The sequence below is a fragment of the Lactuca virosa genome, chromosome 3, assembly GCF_052849685.1.
Source record: "Lactuca virosa cultivar CGN04683 chromosome 3, Lactuca_virosa_CGN04683_v6, whole genome shotgun sequence".
NCBI classification, from domain to species: Eukaryota; Viridiplantae; Streptophyta; class Magnoliopsida; order Asterales; family Asteraceae; genus Lactuca; species Lactuca virosa.
Window position 1 is genome coordinate 399,332,232 of NC_136428.1, and position 16,405 is coordinate 399,348,636.

General features: G+C 34.9%; 1 pseudogene; it reads left to right on the top strand.

The window, feature by feature from the left end:
• The window catches only part of LOC145165007 (pentatricopeptide repeat-containing protein At1g77360, mitochondrial-like), a 38,032-nt pseudogene extending 22,306 nt beyond the window's left edge, over positions 1–15,726 (top strand).
• Positions 15,727–16,405: the final 679 nt, after the last annotated feature.

The window sequence follows — 16,405 nt, forward strand, 5'->3', positions numbered from 1 at the left end:
TGAAAAGTTTCAAAATTTGTCCTCAAGTTTTGGAATTTAAAATTTGATTAAAAGTTTAATTTAGAAATATTAAATTCTAAAACCCTAGTATTTTTTGAAAAGTTCAAATTACACCCTTATGCTTTTATTAATTAATTAGAGTGTATAATTAAAAGAGATTTAATAATTCCCTAAAGTTTTGGTTTACATTTAATTAAATTAAAAGTCTAATTTATTAAATTAGACCACCTGGTATTTTAAAAGTGTAAAATACACCCTATGCTATGTATATATGACATTAAAAGTCTAATATTATATATGTATAAGTAAACAGTCAGTCTTACCGTTAGTAGGCCTCATTCACGAAGTTGGTATATAAGGGGTGTTTAAGGAAATTGCCTATAAAATGGTGATTGAATGGGTATCCACTCTTACCCACCGCACTCTTGAATAGTGGAGGGTCGTTAGCCGAATGGGTAGGATAGGACGAAACCTTCCATTAAAAGTATAATGAAGTACAAAGTAACTACATGCTTTTACAAATTCCCAAATTCTAGTTACTTTAGGCAAAATGTGAAATTGTATGCTAATCCATGGAATTACACTTCGTACCCTTGTCAAACGTTAGTGGAGCGTGTGTGGTTAACCGGCACACTAATTTGGGATTAACATTGGTGGCGAAGGGTGGCTCGGTGTTTATCGTAGATCAATGGAGCGTGTGTGACTAACCGGCACATTGATTAGGTGATAGTAGCATTGGGTGCACCACGTGATTCGCACGGTTATTCACATCTTGTTTGTGATCCTCGGCATCCCAGTCGCAAACCTGAAGGGCATAATCGAGATTAAAACGCCATTGAAAAGTTCAATGAATCTCAAAAGATCTAGGAGTTTCAATTCATTTAAAACTTAAATTTCTTTTTCGTTTTTCATGGTGGAAATTGGTAAATCGTCATTTACCTACCTTCAAATATTCTGCAACTAGATTACGGCATCCCTCTTCTGGGTTGTAGAGTATTGTGTTGGATCCTAGCCTTGATGTTTCGTTTGGGTATTACATCAAGGATTCTAATCAACTTGACTTAAATTTCTCCCGTTTTGTAGATGTCTGAATCTAACAATGGTCTTCCGAAATCCATTGGAACAAGCTTTCCTAATGAAGATGGCGTTCCAAGATACGATCAAGGAAATGAGAGTCATGATTCACTTCCTCCACCTCCTCCAATTGTTCTCCCTGACCCACAAGTTCAAAGCCTTGAAAACTTCAAGCTCACTCAATCCCTATTGGCAAGTAAGCACGAAGATGGGAAACCTGTGTGTGCACACGTCTTAGAGATGAAGTCACGCATTGATAGGTTAAGGATGTTGGGTGTCGATATCTCAGAGATGTTGGCTGTTGACTGGGTTCTTCAGTCACTTCCTGATTCGTATAGTGAGTTCGTAAGAGAGTACTATACGATCGTTCACGACGCGACCCTCATTGATTTGACCTATTTGCTTATTGCTGATGAATCAGCGATGATTTGGCACACTGGTCAAGAAACTTGATTGGTCGATCAAACTCCCATACTTCCTTGGACACTAGCTACATTGGAAGTCCAGAAAAGACTAAGATTTTCCCTTGCTATGTACCAAAGGAGTCCATTTTCTTTTACTGCCAAGAGAAGGGGCATTGGAGACAAAGCTGCCCTAGCTACCTGAGAGATCTAAGAGATGGGAGAGTCAAGACGTATGGCTCTATTTCAGGTAAAATCCATTAACTAACTCTATAAGTTCCTATTTTTGATTCTTAATACATGATGTGATAAGATTACATTTTGATGTTTTGCAGGATCGAAGAAAAGAAAGGAAACTTAAGGAAGAAGCGTGTTGAATCTGATCATGAAGAAATGGATTTCGATCGTATGGATTCGAAGATCAGATTTTTTGAGCTGCTACTCTAGAGTTACGATAGAATGATAAGAAATATGAAATAACATACTTTTTCAGTTGAATTGCATTGTAAGGACAAATTTTTCCGCAATGAAATAAATTTTGATTTTGTCTTATTTATTTATCCTTGCAATGGTGTGTATGAAAAAAAATTGATGTTTAATTGTTTCTATTATTAGCAATAATGGATTTGATTCTTGATTATGTTATTTGTGGAAATGTCGAAAATTTACCAAATATGGAGAGTTTCTCATCGCCCAAGTTTCAATTGGACAGAAACTTGGAATCATACAACCTGGTTGCATGATGAATGAGAAACTTCATACTTGGAAATTAGACTAATTCTTTGACAAAGTGTCAAGTGAAGGACTAGGAGATCGAGTACACTAGGTTGTGCATTGATCAAGTCCACCACAACAGTGATAAAGATATTCGTCATGGTTTACTAAAGTTTAGTAAATATGATTACACTTATAAGATTAAGTGTAATTCTGAGTTGATTGAAAGAGTTTCAATCAATAGCAGAACGAATAAGAAGAATCTAGTAGGCAGAAAGATAAAAGTATCTCTGTTCTAAGAAGAAGGGAGAGTAACTTTTATTGTGTTTTATGATAGGTCTTAATGATTAAGAACCATGTCTCAATTGATCCTCTAAGTGAGTCTTAGTGCAATTGCATGTCTAAGAAGAGGAATCGAGGATTGTAGAAATGGTTAAATCAAGAAGTCAATCATACTTCGTTACAATATCAAGTCTTAGAGTCAAGATTGTAACATGAGTGACAAGTCTTAAGTAGGTTTGTAACACTTATCAGATGTAGAATAAGAAAGTTTCTTATTCTTGTACATTTGAAATTGGTAGGTTGTGATGTCTTGGATAAGACAAAGACCAACTAGGACCAATTGACTGAAGTGTTAAACTTGATAAGAAGCTACACTAACTCTTGAATATTTGTTTTGTCAAGAAATGTTTCTTGACAAGAGAACCTTATATGTCAAGGAGTCAGTGGGAGTCTTAAATGTCTTGAAAAGTTTCAAGAACAAATTCAAGAATAATCCTAGTTGATCATCACTAGCACACGACTTGAGGTTTATAACCTATCGTGACTGACATACTATAGTTTATGTGTCATTCCATTTGAGTTAACTATGTATGTGAGTTCTATGAGTTCTCATTTGAATGCATAATGGCAAGCACCCTGATCAATGGAAAGTACATTGATAAGATAAGGATGAGTTGCTTAACAACCTGGAAGCAATGGTGGGCATTCATATTGCCATAAGGCAAGAAATCATGATTGAACAAGTTCAATCCATATGAGTTGGATTTGTCACAAACATTATCTTATGATTGTTGTTATGACAAAATTCACATGGATAGGAACACATACACTTTAAAATCTAAGTGTCATAAGGTTTCTCTCCATCATGAAAATGATTGTGAGGAAATGCTTTCACTAAGAGAGATTTTAAAAAGATTGCAATTGTGAAAATTGCATTCTCAAATTCGATTATGATTACGTCATCCCTTTTCATGGGTCGAATTGTGAGATTTGGCAATTGGTCTGAACATTTGGGACTTAGTAACATAAGTTCTGATTTTGTTTAGAAACACATGTGAGATTTCTAAGGCAAAGGTGTATGAGTTTAAGACGCTTAGATAAAGGCTTATCAAAGCATCAAGTATTAGAAATATGAACTTAGGGAATTCAATAAGCATTGTTTTCTGGTAGTTCAGTTGTTTTCTGAATACATGTCAAAGCTAGTGGGAGCATAAATGTTATGCTTGTAAGGAAATAATCATTGTGTTAGTAGGAGCATGATTATTTTGGTAAGTATTGCAAGTTACCAATATTAATTATAGAAAAACAAAGATTTAATTTGCAAAGTTGCATGGGTTAAAAAGTTGTTTTGCTATAATTAAGGGAGAGAATATTATACTTCGTTTCAAAATTCTAAAGCTTAGATCGAGAAATGTTAATAAATTTAGTCAAGGATACATAGTGCATTCTCAAAATTCGATTATGATTACGACATCCCTCTTCATAGTTCGAATTGTGAGAATGTGACACATAAAATATTATGGCAGAAGGATGATAAAGTATCACGTCTTTATGTGAGACATTATGCATCGTGTCCAATATGCTTCGAGTATAGGATCGATTGCATATGCTATAATATTTGACCGTTCTAAAATTTTCCAAATGCCTAGGGCATTAAGAGGGAAAAAGGGACTAGAATCGGTCTTGACTAAAATAATTAAGCAACTATCAAAGGACGATCTGAGGTTCACTGAGGATTTGTCGCTTGTGAGTAGTTGGAAGTATAGTACTGGATGGACTATATTGACATTATTATGAATAGATAAGATTCTATTAAGAATGAGTTGTCATATGGCAAATATGGAAATGTTTCCATTAATAGGAGTTGGATATTAAGAAATATGTCTAGATTAGAAACTTTTATGCAAGAAGGATGTTCAAAGGAATGTACTTTGAATGTGAGACTTCACGTCTATGGAATTGTCTTGTAACAATTTCCGATAGAATACCTTGTAATTTCATTAGCCGAGTCTTGGTAACTTTTGTGCTATGACATTACGAAAGAATCATTGCATAAAATGTTAGAATCTGACATATTCTAAAACTGGCAAGAATTTGGTATTCTTATACTAATAATAAGGATTGGGGATTGTGAAATGAGTTTCAATGGAAAAGTTTTTCAATTGATCTATTTCACAAAGTATGGACCATAGGAAACCAAAGTGTGCATGCTTGGAGCATGGGACAATTGTGGTTATAATTCGAGTAATAAGTTGATTTTCTGAAACAGTAAGCAATGAATAATGAGTAATCAATATGGTGTTGAAATAAAAGTGTTTTTTATTTACGCTCAAAAGTTTTGGGGCCATATAGGATTAATATTATTATTGCGTTTCACTTTGCATGTTTTGACTTCCAGAATAACTGGGTTATTCGAACCTCCACAGTCGGTCATACGTTGGAAGTAAGTATGAAGGAAGACTGTCATGTCATTTGTCTGCAGATTGTCTAAAGTGTTTAGACGTAGCACAAGTTTGCTGCAGAGTTCATGAGTGCTTTAATAAGATTAAAGTATTGGATTAAACCCACGCTCACGTGAATCACTTCATGGATTATATCGCGAGTGATTGTGAGTCGATAAATTGTATATTCTTGAAACCGAGACGTGTAAGTTGTTATTTGTTGGTCGGTTGCGCATTGATAATAAGAAAACGCACCAGTAACTTGGTGTTATAAAACTTATTGTTGTGTGTGATTCGATCAATAAATGAAAGCAAGCATTTGAGTCGAAGTTATCCATTCCTTTTACCCAAAGTGGGATAAAAGCGATATATGTGGGCCCCTCGATGATTTAGTGATGACACCCTAAGCGCTTGGCCAAGCCGGGACTAAGTTGATGTGTTCAATTGTAGTATGTTGTCAGTCGTCATAAATCAGATGTCGGGAAACAATACATAGACAGAGAGAATGATTTAAATCCATGTCTCGTGTCTATACGATATCTTGAGAATGGAGGAATATATGATCCCTTATCTAAAGGACACGCATATCTGATAAGATCAGAGTTGACAGCGGCTTTTGAAAGCTATGGTTGTTGATCAGGTTTTGAAGTTATGCAAATAGTTATTAGACTTATCCAAGTGGGAGACTGTTGGATTAGTGTCTAAGTCCATAACTATTTTGGTATGTACTTGACTCGATTATGAGCATGGTCCTTTTGGGTTGCCTTCACCATAGCAATATGTAGGATGAATTAAGGAGAGAAAGGTTTAATTATGATTTATTAATATATTATGGAAATAATATATTAAAGGAGAAATCATATAGTTTAATTAATATTAGTCAAGAATTAATTAAGAATTAGTTTAGTGGCTAAAAGAGATTAATTAAACTTAGGGGACTGGAGTTGTAATTATAAGATAATTACAATTGGGCTATGGATCACCTAATAATATATAGGTTGGACGAATTCTATGGGAAGCCCATAAGGAATTCGTCCAAGGGATATGTTAAAGGAGTCCATGGGCTGCTTAGGGCCTAAGCAGTCAGATTAGGGTTTCCTAGTTGCAAACCCTAATAGCCTACATGTATATAAAGGACCCCTATGCCCCAAAAACGTGGCTAACACTTGCTTTAGGGTTTCCAGCCGTTTTTGGTGCCTCTTCTCTCCTCCCTCTTCATCCAAGTTGCTTAGTGGTGTTTGTGACTCCATTAGAGGTGCAACACTTGAGGCACTAAGCTTTCTGAAGCAAATCAAAGCAAGGATTGATTGTTATTGCTATATAACAATCAAAGGTAATTACTAAACCCTTATTTTAGCTCTTTTATGATAGATCTAGGGTTTATGGCTTTGGATAATGAATTGCATGTTCATTAGACAAACTAGATCCAAAGCTATTAGGGTTTGCATGTACAGCATAGGAATGATGTAGTGCTCAAAACCCATCATCAACAACCGACACAGTTTCATACACACCATCACAAGGTAATGCTTTAAAATAAAGATCATTATTAAAGAAAGCATTAATACCACCACATTCATTATCAAACGAAAAGGTAAAACCTTGTTTGTACAAACCATGAAAGGAAATAATATTTCTCGCCATTACAGACGAGTAACAACACATATTCAAATCTAATGTTAACCCACTACTTAGCAACAAATAATAAACTCTAATCTTGGTGACAGGTGTAACTTTCCTATTCCCCATGATCAAGTTTATCTTCCCATGCTCCACATTGTCACTTCTTCTTAGTCCCTGCAAATCAGAACATATGTGAATACCACAACCTGTATCAAGGACCCAAGAATTAGAATGGGGTGAGTTATTAGACAATATAGTGTAAATACCTGCATGGTTGGGTTTTACTTTCCCATCCTTAACATCTTGCAGGTACTTTGGGAAGTTTCGCTTCCAGTGCGACTTTTCATGGTAATAGAAGCATTCAGCCTCTTTAGGGTTGGCAGAAGGAGTGACAAAACCTTTCTTGGTTCCACTTGAAGAGGAGCCATCAAGGGACTTTCCCTTGGTACCCTTCGAAGGGCTCTTCCTCTTCTTTCCTTTGCTTTGCCCGATTGCCAAGACAGGGGCCGCGGTAGGAGTAGGAGTGGTAACAACCGATTTACCCTTAAGACCACTTTCGGCGGTCTTCAAGAGTCCTTGAAGTTTGCTGAGTGTAACTTCCTCCTTGTTCATGCGGTATGTCATTCGGAATTGATCATAACACAAAGGTAAGGAGTGCAAAATGATATCAATTGCCAACTACTCTGGGAAGTTCACATTCAGTTTCAACAAACGGTCCACATACCTTTGCATTTTCTGCATGTGGCATGTGATGGATTCACCATCCTTCATCCGGGTTGTTATCATGGAGGAGATGATTTCATACCGCTCTTGACGAGCACTCTGATGGTAGCGGTCCATCAAGTCTTGGTGCATCTCAAAAGGGTAATAGTCCTCATAGGACTTTTGGAGCTCGGCTGTCATTGTGGCCAACATGATACATGCCACCTTAGTGGCATCTATCATATGCTTGGCATTCAGCGATCTCCTCAGGAGTAGCAGATGACTCATCAAGTTCCTTAAGCTCCTTGTCGAGGACATATTCCTTGTTCTCATACCGAGTGACCATCCTGATGTTCCTGATCCAATCCATAAAGTTGGATCCATCGAAGATGACTCTCCCACATAGGTTCATAAGAGAGAAGGAGCCGGTAGGGTTTGAGCCAGAAGCAGCATTGTTGGAAGACATCTGAAAAGAAAGAAGGACAAGTTTAGATTAGATATAAAGATAGTCCTTCATAAGACACCCACATGTAATATTAAGGCTAGGACCCAACACAATATTTTATAACTTAGAAGAGGGATGCCGTAATCCAACCTATAAAATATTTGAAGGTAGGTGAATGACGATTCACCAATTTCCACCATGAAAAACAAAATAAATTATTAGGTTTTAATTGGTTTTGAAACTCCAAGATTCTTTGAGATTCATTGAACTTTTCAATGGCATGTTTCAATCTCGAGTGTGCCATTTAGGTTTTGTGACTAGGATGCCGAGGATCACAAAACAAGGTGTGAAGTAACCATGCAAATTACTTGGTACTCTTAATGTTTATCACTCAATCGATGTGCTGGTTAACCACACGCGCTCCATCGACCTATGATAAAACTTAAGCTACCCTTTGCCTACCTTGTTAAGTCCAGGTTAGTGTGCCGGTTAACCACACACGCTCCACTAACGACTTAATCAATGTGCAAAGTGTAATTTCTTGGGTTACCACCTTATTCACATTTTCCTAAAGTAACTAAGATTGGGAATTTATAAAACATTTAGTTACTTTATAATCATCATACTTTTAATGAGGATTAAATTCATTGTCCTACCCGTTCGGCTAACGACCCTCCACCAGTTAAGGAAGCGGTGGGTGAGAGTGGACACGCATTAAACTGCCATTTTATAGGCAACAACCGTATACCCCCCCCCCCCTTATAGATCGGCTTCGTGAATGAGGCCTACTAACGGTAAAACGGCTTGTTCTTATACATATATAACTATTATTAAACTTATAATATTATAAAGTATAAGGGTTGAATTTTAACTTTCAAAATTCTAGGGGTTAGAACTAAAGTTTACTAAAATGTGTGAGACTTTACATGTTCCAAAACTTGAGGGCAAGTTTTGTAACTTTCAAAACTTTTCATCTTTCAGAACTTATGAGTAATGGTTTATTAAAATGAGAGACTTTTCATTTTATGTAACTTATGTGTTTCTTTAATAAACTTTAAAAAAGTGACTTTTGGTAATCCATAACTTGAGGACAAATTATGGATTCCATTAAAACACATAATGATCAAGAATTAAACTACCAATAAAGTTGCAAATAATTCCTATGATCTTCAAAACTCATAAGTGTATGAATATTCATATCAACACTTTCAAGAATCATAAACAAACCATACAAGACTTGAAATTTTGATAATAGCCATTGAAAATGGATTAGCATAACCATTACACCATCTAAAACAAGTTTTATAAGACCAAAACAGTTTAGGGTAATGTTTCTAGTCCATTTCCAGCAGCAAAACTCGAAAATATGCACTCTGGGCATTCTACTCGTTGAGTGCATGAACCTACTCGACCAGTAGGATGATTTTAGGCATGGAATCGTCGAGTCCCCCCATGGACTCGGCGAGTTCACTCAGCAGATTGCATATTTTTCGACTTTTTTCAACAATTTGCATCAAGTATCAAGAAAACAAGCCTAGGACTTGATACCACTGATGGGTTTTGAGCATACTAACACTCCTATGGTGTACATGCAACCTTAGAAACCTTGGATCTATGTTTTACTATGATACATGCAAATTTTCTTTTCCAAGGTTCTTAACCTAACTAGCATGGCATGGGGACCATGTCGGGTCGGGTCAAGTACATCTCAAATATAGTTATGGACTTAGACACCTTATCCAATAAGAATCTCGTATTAGAAATCTGAAGTTTGGTAAGAAAGTCAATAAAGTATTGATTTCTAGAAGTCCAACTGATTTCTGGATACATGTCAAAATTAGTGGGAGCATAAGTGTTATGCTAATAGTAATTATTATGCTAGTGGGAGCATAATCAATTAAGATAAGTGTTGCAAGTTAGCAATGTTAATTATAGAAAGCAAAAGGTTTCAATTGGGAAAAGTTGTTTTGCTATAATTAAGGGAGAGGAAATTATACTTCATTTCAATTCCAAAAGCTTAGATTGAGATTTTAATCATCTTTAGTCAAGTATATATATATATATATATATATATATATATATATATATATATATATATATGAATTTTATGTTGGAATGGTTCAACAGAAGGAAATTCTATATATATATATATATATATATATATATATATATTGCGTTCTCAAAATTCGATTATGATTACAGCATCCCTCTTCACAGTCGAATTATGAAAACATGGCAAATAATATATATATATATATATATATATATATATATATATATATATATATATATATATATATATATATATATATATATATTGTAGCAAAAGGCTGGTCTAGGATCATGTCTTTATATGAGACATCATGAATCGTGTCCCATATGCTTCGGGTATAGGATCGATTACATGTGCTATAATATTCATCTGTTCTAAATCTTCCAAATGCCTAGGGTATTAAGAGGGAAAAAGTACTAGAACTGGATATGACTAAAATGATTAAGCAATTGTCAAGGAAAATCTGAGGTTTACCAAAGATTGGTTACTCAAGGACAATTAGAAGTATAGTGTTAATTTTGAAAGGACCATATTGACATATTCTGAAAGGAGGCAACTCTTGTTCAGAAGTGATAGTCAAAATGGAATATGGAAATGTTTCCATAGGTGGAAGTTATTCATTAATCTGTGTAAGATTAGAAAAAACTTAATGCAGGAAGGATGTTCAAAGGAATGTACTTTGAATTTGAGACTTCGTTTCCATGGAATTTATCTTCATTGGAGTACTCTGTAATGTATGTTGCCAAGTATTTGTGACTTTGTGCATAGTCATTATAAGAGGATCAATGCATATAAGTTTAGAATCTAACAGATTTCGGTAAATGGTAGGAATTTGGAATTCTTACATTTACGATAAGGATTTGGATTGTGAATGAGCATCATTGGAATCATGTTCAATTGGTCTATTTCAAAAAGTAAGGATCATAGACAAACATAGTGTGCATACTTGGAGTATGGCATAACTATTGTTTGGACAAACATAGTGTGCATGCTTGGAGCATGGCATGATTATTGTTTTAATTCAAGTATCAGGTTGATCGAAACATTATACAATGAATAATGTGTAATCAATATGGTGTTTAAATAAAAGGATGTTTTATTTACTCTCAAAGGTGCTTGGGGCCATATAGGATTAGCATTATTCTTGTGTTTCACTTTGCATGTTTTGACTTCCCGAATAACTAGATTATTCATACTCTCCACAGTTAGTCATATGTTGGAAGTAGGTATGAATCAAGACTGTCATGAATTGGGCTTGTAGATGTCTAAGATGTTATACATAGAAAAAGTTGCTACAACATTCATGAGTACTCATAAGTTCTGAGTATTGGATTCAACCCACGCTCACTTGTATCACTTCATGGAATTTATCTCGAGTGATCGTGAGACGGTAATATCATATAAGTCTTCAAACCTAGAGATATGAGTTGTTGATTATGAGTTGATTGTGCATTGATTGTACGAAACACATCGGTAACTCGATGTTATAAAACGTACTTTTATGTATGATTCAACAAGTAGTTCGTACAAGCATATGAGTCAAAGTTTATCTGTTCCTTCTAGTCCTTGGAGGATTATAAGCGATATTTGGGCCCCTCGATGATTCTGTTTTGACCTATGTACCGGGCCCGGTCAGAACCAAATTGATGTGTTCAGTTTAGTTCTATGTCAAACAAATCGGAAATCGGGAAACAAACTGCTAGACAATAATTACGACATTGTTCCATGTATTTGTCTGGTTGATATCTAGAACAGAGGATTATATGATCACTTATCTTAAATGGCGCATCATCTTAGTTCCGCGAGACTTTGAAAGAGCTACGATTGCTGGTCGGTTCTTGAAGTCATACATATAGTTATTAGACTTATCCAAGTGGGAGACTATTGGATAAGGTGTCTAAGTCCATAACTATATTTAGTATGTACTTGACCCGATTTGGCATGGTCCATTTGGGTTGCATGGCATCATAACAATTGGATAGACAAAATGAGAATAAGGACACTTATGGTTTGTTAATATATTATAAGTTCTAATATATTAATATGAAATCGAATTATTTAATTATTATTGATCAAGAATTAATTTGGAATTAATTATGTGATCAAAAATAGAGTAATTAAATATATGGGGATTGATTTGTAAATCATTCATTCTTATGTAGTGGGCTTATGGTTCATGATTCACTAGATTGGGCTAGGACCCATTAGGTGCTCCATGGATGCTCCATGGAGGTTAAAACCCATGGATCATGGGGGAAATGAAAAGCCATGCACATTAGGGTTTACATGGTGTAACCCTACATGAGACACACTATATAAAGAACATCATGGTAAGCAAAACCGGGCACAAAGACAAGATCAAGGAGGGCTAGCCGATTTTGAGTGAAAGTGTTCTTCTCTCAAGTTAATCCAAGAGTTGTGGTGTTGTGTGAAACATTTGAGGCATCACATTTGGGGTGCTAGGCTCACAAGGTCTTAAGGAATCCAAGCTACAAGAAAGGTATGTCATTCTACTAGTTTTTATATTACATGTACCCCATGCCATGCTAGTTAGGATGAGAACCTTGGAAAAATCAAATTTGCATGAATATTAGAGAAAACATTGATCCAAGGTTTCTAGGGTTGCATGTACACCATAGGAGTGTTAGAATGCTCAAAACTCATCATTATCCGTGGGACTTCAGCAGTGCGAGTTGAGTTTCCTCCTGGTTTGAACGGGTCGAATGCACCAATGCTGGCCTGTGTAGTTTGTATGTTCTTGATAGGAACATGGAGTGTGGGCCGGACCCGTATCTCATTATTACCTGAGTACAGATATCAGTTAGATTGTTGGATTGCAATACTTGTTGTCTGTGTGATACTTGTATGTGTTGTTAGGAATGTGAGTGTGGGCGAGGCCCGTATCTCATCATTAGCTGGGTGTGGGCGGGGCCGGTATCTCATAGAGTGTGGGCGATAATATAACTTATGCTGACAATTTAATTACATTTGTATCTCAAAAAATCAGCAATGGCCACGATAATATATATATATATATATATATATATATATATATATATATATATATATATATATATATATATATATATATATAGGCTTAGGTTATTCTATTCAAAGTAATTATTGTGTTATTGTATGCATAAATATGGGCCAATCAATTTTATTTATTTTAAGAAAGTGATTTACGTATATTATTAAATAAAAGAAAAATAGAATAATGTCATTTAATTAAAAGAAGGGTAATATTGTACATTTGCATTGCCTTAAAATTAGGAAACCCAAATTTAAAAAAAAAATTTCAGATTTTAATGGATCTTTGATTATCTTAATTTTTGAATTTTGATTTTTTTTAAATTAATTTAGTTTAAATAATTCCAACGTAATTTTTAATCATATCCGGTTTTATTCTGTCCGAATGACATTCTTTTTATAATGATATTCTATGAAAATACAAACCATAAACTAATAAAGAGTCTTACTTCTCGCAGAATAAACAAATTTTTAGATACAAGTTAAATTTTTTCTATCACATCCTTAAAAAAATAAAAAACTTTATATTTTATTCTATAATAATGAAACACTCCCTAATAACAAACAAATATAATATGTAGATTATTCTATTGGAATATACTATTACATATACTCTTATCATTCTATTACAGATTAATCTAACAGAATATGACAATGAGTAGTGCACTTTTGTGGAAGATCGGTAACCATTGAGGATTGTTCATGTCTATCCCACACACATTCACCCAACCTTCGGGCCATTGATCATCATGTACTTCATTCATTCTATGAGAATAACTGTCATGAAATTGAATTATGTAACAATAAAACTATGTGAGAATGCTTTTATACAACAAAAATGAAATAAATTTTAGTAATTCTAAGAGAACTCATACTACATGTTAAAATCAAGTAACACAAATAACGAACTCATAAATTATTTTTGTGTTCTTCAAGAATTTGAACATCAAGTTTTCTTTCAGGCATTTCTACAAACACCTGGTGTGAAATATTCTCATAGAATTATTTTTGTGAAATTCAAGAATATACTTATAATTTGTAAGGTTCTTCCAAATTCCAAACAAAGACTTTTCACAATTCAATTAGTAGAGTCTTCGAGTTGCTCATCTGTATAATCATCCAACGATTCATAATCAAAATTAGGGTTTAAACTAGGGGTCTGTGCAGATTCGTTAAACCCAAATCATAAACCCATCGGATTAAAAGAAGAATCGGGATCACTACCCGATGGTGTAACCGATGCATCGGCATTAGGTTCAGGAGGCGGAGACATCCGATTGGGGTGAAGACGTTGTCCTTTAATACCACTACCCATTTTCATGCAACCATCGTCAATCGACCCACGTTTGGTCCGAATCGCCGTCTGGAATCGTCGCAGACCTGCTCGGTTCTTCCTTTTCACGCAGCCATCTCCATGTGCTTGCAGGCTTGAAAACAAACTTACGGGAGATTTAAGGAAGATAGCAAGATATGGATAGAGAAGGTTACCGATGCGCATAATGGAAGAGGAATCAGAGACAACGACGACATCTTTCACCCGCTGATGCTTTGATTTTCCTTTCTTAAACCTCAAATTCTAAAATCAGTTTCCAATCAATTAAATTTTGAAGTCAATGGTTACCATAATTATAGGATATTATTTGTGGAAGTTATTTCTCAAATTACCTTGTTACCCTTATTGATTTATTTAATTATTGTTTTTTCTATTAAATTTTGATTGGCCTATAATCATGCATACAATAACACAATACTTACTTAAAACACCTGAACCTATCTCTCTCTCTCTCTCTCTCTATATATATATATATATATATATATATATATATATATATATATATAGGAGTAGGATCAAATAAGAACACCTAAAAGGTTGAGAACGCGAGAACAAATCTATACCATGTAAATATCTAGATCTAAGGCTATTACTAATCGGACCATTTATGTAAATTCTTAATCTACTGACATTAAAGTGTAACTTTCAAATTGTCAAAAGGGCATAACAGTAATTACAACTTTAGTAATTCCTATAATTTCTCAATCTCACCTATTTCCTTTTATTTTTCCCGTCTTTCTCATCCTCCCTCTCTTGTATACCTAGGGTTTCATTGACAAAGCCGCCTCTATCATCCGCATACCACCAAAATCTGTTCACCGCCTCTATCATCCGCATACCACCAAAATCTGTTCACCATCATCATCTCAGTCTCTTCTCTCTTCCGCCTCACCTACCATTTCCTCCTCTTTAACAGAACTCGTCAACGACATATCTCGCATCCTCAGTGACTACCGGAGCCCCCGTCACGACATCGTTTCAGCCCTCACTCCCTTTGCTGATGTGATAACCACCGACTTGGTCGAACAAGTACTCAAACGGTTCAACAATCTTGGTGTTTCTGCTCACAGGTTCTTCCTTTGGCCTAAAAACTTGCCTGGTTTTGTACATAGTAAAGATAGCTATCATATTCTCATTGATATTTTAGGTAGAAGCAAACAGTTTCCGTTGGTTTGGGATTTCCTAGGAGAAATGAAACAATCTCAATCTTGTGAAATCACTTCTGTAATCTTCTGGGTGATTTTTAGTGCTTATTGTAAAGCTAATTTGCCTTCGGACGCCATTAGAGCTTTTAACAACATGGTCGATTACGGGATACAACCGAGTATCAATGATCTGGACCAGTTTTTGTATGTGCTTTGCAAGAGGAAGCATGTGAGGGAAGCTCAAATGTTCTTCGATAAAATCAAGCATGAGTTTAATCCCATTGTAAAAACCTACAGTATTTTCTGGTTCGAGGTTGGGGCTACATCGGAGAAGCAAGTGAAGCACAGAAAGTGTTCGATGAAATGCTTGTGAGAGGATGCTCTGTAGATGTACATGCTTACAATATCATTTTGGAGTCCTTATGTAAAGGAGGAAACGTCGATGAAGCTCACAAGCTATTCCGAGATATGAGATCTAATTAGCCTCCTCTTGTTTGTGTGTGTATGGTGTTGAAAGGGTGTTTAACGGGTATGTGATAATGAAGACGGTAACTTGATGAAGACTCGTCAATGATTATATCATATGGCCTGGTGTTTGTGTCGAAGATATACAAAGTAAAAAGGATTCTTAATTTTGAGTCTGCGAAACAAAAGACACATACAAAGGTAAAAGAGTTATTTGTTCCTCTTCTTTTACTTTCTTATAATGCTTATAAAATTGTTTTTCCATTTAATATATTTAACTTTTTCTTCCTGTTCATCATGTTTCTTATGTTCCTTTTACTCATATATGAATATAGCTATAATCATACATGAATATAGCTATAATCATATATACAGGCGTTTGTGAATAAATGAAGATGCATATATATATTATTATAGTTTGTGAATTTATTTTATTTTTTAATATCATTGAAATCATTTTGCAGGCATGAATTTAAGAATAACAATGATCACAGGTGCCTTTGTTTTTGGGTGTGATGTTAGCATGAAGATTAACGACCATGAGGCAACATCGTTTTTATGATTATAAATGTATTAGATATTTTTTATCTACTTCATTCGTTAGTGATTTCAACTGATTTTTTTAAATTTCACATTGTCCTTTATTCATTTAAGATTATATATGTATTTAACTTTTTTTTTACCTTTCTACTGTGCT